The 4745-nt window shown below is 40.9% G+C and overlaps 1 non-coding gene across 1 annotated transcript; it reads left to right on the forward strand.

The window, feature by feature from the left end:
* The first annotated feature begins 1247 nt into the window (after positions 1 to 1247).
* On the forward strand, positions 1248 to 1354 carry LOC117307552 (U6 spliceosomal RNA). The gene has a single exon (XR_004521319.1). It is a non-coding gene; the product is annotated as a U6 spliceosomal RNA (small nuclear RNA).
* The last annotated feature ends 3391 nt before the right edge of the window (positions 1355 to 4745 follow it).

Consider the following 4745-nt stretch of genomic DNA (forward strand, 5'->3'; position numbering starts at 1 on the left):
CTGTGAAGCTTTAGCTGATCCCCACTCCCAACTCTCCATCCTCCCATCTATCTCTCTCTCCAGCATGGAGCTGACCATGTGGCTAGGTACTTATCTTCTCCAATGGCGGCCAGACCCCAAGAGGGCAGGAGCCTCATCTTTTCAGTTTTGTATCCCAGCACCGTACACTGTAGTAGGGGCTCAAAAGATGAAGCAACGAATATGATGTGGAAAGGTCACTGAACCTGGACTTAATGATCATGTCCAACAGGCTCCTGGGCTGATGATCTTGGACAAGAGACCCAACTCTTTCGAGCCTCAGTTTCCTCATCTCACAAGTAAGAAAAACAATCCCCTCTCCCCTTTTCACACATCCCAGTTTTTCCATGGAACAAACGAAATAAGGTATTTAGCAGAGCAGTATTTAGGAAGAAAATCTGAGGCGACACTGGTCCAGCCCACTCATTTTACAGATGATAAAACTGGGCCTTAAAACTTTTTTACCGAAATTTACTATCCTTAGTCCCATTCCTCTAGGAGCTTGCTCTTGGAATCTGACCTGGAGGTAGGAACCTAATAAACTCATTTTTTCAGGCGGAGTTAATAATGGTTGTTCAGAGTGTGAGAGTACCTCTCTTAGAAATATTTGCATTTCTCTTAATAGGTTTACAGTAGTAGGATTTCTTTCAGGTCGTTGAACAGACTAGTAGAGAGGTATTTTGTATGGGATGGTTTCCAGGTCTTTCCCAGTTTGCATGATATAAATAACTGTCTCTGTATACTATGTCTTGCACTGATCATTGGAGAAAAACTACATTAATGTTGATCTCCCACAAGTGTCCCATGCCCCAAAGTCTGGAGGACTCACCTTTTTAAAATATGAAAACTAGAAGTCTCAGACCCCTGAAGTCACAAAAGCAGTAAACATCTTCAAAGAGATGAAAAAATAATCATGACACATTGTAAAGAATCTTTAAATAGAAGTAAGGAAATCTGAGGCCCAGGTCTCACCCTAGCAAGTTATGTGAACTTGGTTAACTCAGGCTTTTTGAGCATTCCCCCCTCTTCAATATTTTAATACTATTTAGTGTGTATGTGTGTGTACATAGGTCAAAATTCAAAAGGTATTGTGGGGGACTTCCCTGGCGGTCCAGTGGTTAAGACTTTGCCTTCCAATTCAGGGGGTGCAGGTTCGATCCCTGGTCGGGGAGCTAAGATCCCACATGCCTCACGGCCAAAAAAAACCCAAAACATAAAAAACAGAAGCAGTGCTTGCTTCAGCAGCACATATACCCAAATTGGAACAATACAGAGAAGATTAGCATGGCCCCTGCACAAGGATGACACGCAAATTCATGAAGCGTTCCATGTTTTTTCTTCCTTCCCCAGGTGATGGTGTAATTCAGTAACGGGTGCAAAGGCAAAACTGCTGCGGTCCTTGTAGACCATTCAGGGCCTAGACCTGGCCTTTTGTGCTGCCCTTTGGACCTTGTGAGGATTGGGGCAGGGGTCCTTTCCTTACCCCCTAGAAGTGATGAATTTCAATTCTGTCTCCGTCGTCAGCCTCAGGTGTGACCTTTCTGTACAATCATTTCCTCTGAGGTTTGAGGATAAAAATAAGTTAAGGAGAAAGGGGGTTTTAATCTTCAGGAAATTAAGAGTTAAATACAGCAGAAGCTGGAAGGAAAATATTAGGGAAGTAGAGATAAAACTGTACATTTTTTGAAAAGCACCAGGTAATTCAGCATATTCCTAGTCCTTTATTATTAGTGTATATAAGATCGTTTATGTGCATAATTAATATATAATCAATTTGACATATTTTTCAAAATAGAGGGTTTGAGATGTATAGTAATGGGCAAGAATCATCCATAAGCTATTGGGACCTGAATGGGGTTTGTCACGTGCATGAAATGTTGTTAAATGCTTATGAGAAGTGTTGCTATTTTATTCACCAATTCCATCAGTGAGTGACTTGATCAGCCAGTTCTAAAACCCATGTGAGCTGGGTGCTGGCGAGATGTGGAGAATTCACATGTTACTCTTCGGTTCTTTACCTTTGTTTAAAGGGTTTAGTTCCTTCCCCATGGGCTCAAAATCTTCAAGGGGGCATCTTGGCAGACTTCTCTGTTTCCTCCTTTTTGCAGTCTCTGTTTTTTCAGCAGGCAAACTACTTTAAGCCATTTCAAGATAATGAACATTAAGTATGTCAGTTTTTCTGCTTTGTCTCATTTGGATCTCACTGTTTTGTTAAAATGTAATGTTTTACCAGGGTAGTTTATTTCTTCTCTTTACACTTTCTGGTGGAAAGTGCCTTGAAATAAATAAAATGTGAGAATATTCTGGTAAAAAAAAAAAAAGAAGCAATATTGTAACAAATTCAACAGAGACTTTAAAAATGGTCCACATCAAAAAAAATTTAAAAAGGAAAGGTGTTGTGATATTATAGGAAATATATATTTGGTCTTTGTGTCCCCCTCCATGCCCTTCTTGATACAGAACTCCTAAAACCCTTGGAATTTTCTGAGTGACAGAGTGTCTTTTGTTATTCATAACAAGCCCCTTTCAACCGTGTCTGAGTTCGTGCTAATGAGGTGACTCTTGGTGGACCTCTAGATAGCTTCAGGATCAGGAGTGGTCTCCAAAAAGACCAAGCCTTGATTAGAGGGTTGGAACTTTCAGTCCCACCCCCTAACCACTGGGGAGGGGTGAGGAGAGGGGATAGAGATGGAGTTCAATCACCAATGGCCAGTGATTTGATCAGTCATACCCTTGCAATGAAGTCTCCATAAACATCCCTAAACAGGGTTTGGAGAGCTTCCAGGTTGGTGAACACATCCACATGCTGGAAGGATGAAGCGCCCCAGCTCCACAGGGACAGATGCTTTTGCACTCAGGACCCTTCTGGACCTCTCCTATGTGCCTCTTCGTTTGGCTGTTCATTTGCCTCTTTTATACTTAACCAGTAAATGTTTTCCTGAGTTCTGCGGGCCATTTTAGCAAATTATCATACCTGAGGAAGGGGTCATGGGAACCCCCAATTTATAACTGGTTGGTCAGAATTACTGGTGGCCCAGGAGTTGTGACTGGCATCTGAAGTGCGGGCAGCCTTGTGGGACTGAGCCCTTTCATTTGTGGGATCTGACACTAACTCCAGGTAGATAGTATCAGAATTGAATCAAATTGTTGGACATCCAGCTGCTGTTGGGGAATTACAGAGGTATAAAGAGCAAACAGTGAAAAATCACCTTTACTGTCCTATCCCCTAGCTCCTGTTTCCCTCCTTGGGCCAAGAGACGGCTGCTATTATCAGTTACTTAGTGCTATGGACTGAATTGTATCCCCCCCCCAAATTCATATGTTGAAGGCTTAAGTCCCCCCACCCCAATGGGATGGTATCTTGAGATGGAGCCCTTGGGAGGTAGTTAGGTTTTGATGAGGTCATAAGAGTAGAGCCCCCATAATGGGATTAGATTAGTGCCCTTGTAAGAAGAGATACCAGAGAGCTTACTCCCTCTCCACCATGTGAGCACACAGGGAGAAGAGAGCCATCTTCAGCCAGGAAGAGAGTCCTCGCCAGGACGTGAGCATGCTAACACCCTGATCCCAGACTTCCAGCCTCCAGAACAGTGAGAAAATTCATTTTTCTTTAAGCTATCTAGTCTGTGGCATCTAGTCTAGTTGCAGACTGACCTAAGATACTGGGGATCCACTCAGAAATACTTTATGAATAAGCAAGCAAAATTAAATATATTTCTATTAGTTTCCTTTTTTCACACAAATGGTTCTGCACCTTGCCGTACTCTATCTTGAAGAATAATCCAAGTCACTACATCTTTTTTCAATAGTTGCATGACATTTTTTCCATTGGATGAATATACAGTAGTTCGTTTAACCAAACTTCTGTTGCTGAACATTTAGATTGTTTCCAGTATTTTGTAATTACAAATTATACTACAATGAATAACTTTGCACGTATACCATTTGCACATATGAGAGCTATTTGTTGGCTAATTTCCTAGAAATGATTGCTGGGTGGAAGTATATTCATATCTATAATCTTGATAGATATTGCCAAATTGCCCTTCAGAGTCATTCTGCCAATTTAGACTCCATTCAGTATGTGTAATAATGTTTATTTTTCCCTCACTTTCACTTGCATAGTATGTTAGCAAACTTATGAGATTTGCCAAATTGATATATAAAATGTTCTTTTTAGTTGTTGTTCTTTTTTTGCATTTCCTTATTATATGTGAGATTGAGTATCTTTCCATATATTTAAGAGCCTTCTGTGTTTTCTTCAACAGTACATCCTTTTTTATTTATTTATTTTTAACATCTTTATTGGAGTATAATTGCTTTACAATGGTGTGTTAGTTTCTGTTTTATAACAAAGTGAATCAGTTATACATATACATATGTCCCCATATCTCTTCCCTCTTGCGTCTCCCTCCCTCCCACCCTCCCTATCCCACCCCTCTAGGTGGTCACAAAGCACCGAGCTGATCTCCCTGTGCCATGCGACTGCTTCCCATTGGCTATCTATTTTATGTTTGGTAGTGTATATATGTCCATGCCACTCTCTTACTTTGTCACAGCTTACCCTTCCCCCTCCCCATATCCTCAAGTCCATTCTCTAGTAGGTCTGTGTCTTTATTTCCGTCTTACCCCTAGGTTCTTAATGACATTTTTTTTTCTTTTTTCCTTAGATTCAATATATATGTGTTAGCATACGGTATTTGTTTTTCTCTTTCTGACTTACTTCA

This window comes from Tursiops truncatus, chromosome 12, assembly GCF_011762595.2.
Source record: "Tursiops truncatus isolate mTurTru1 chromosome 12, mTurTru1.mat.Y, whole genome shotgun sequence".
NCBI lineage: Eukaryota > Metazoa > Chordata > Mammalia > Artiodactyla > Delphinidae > Tursiops > Tursiops truncatus.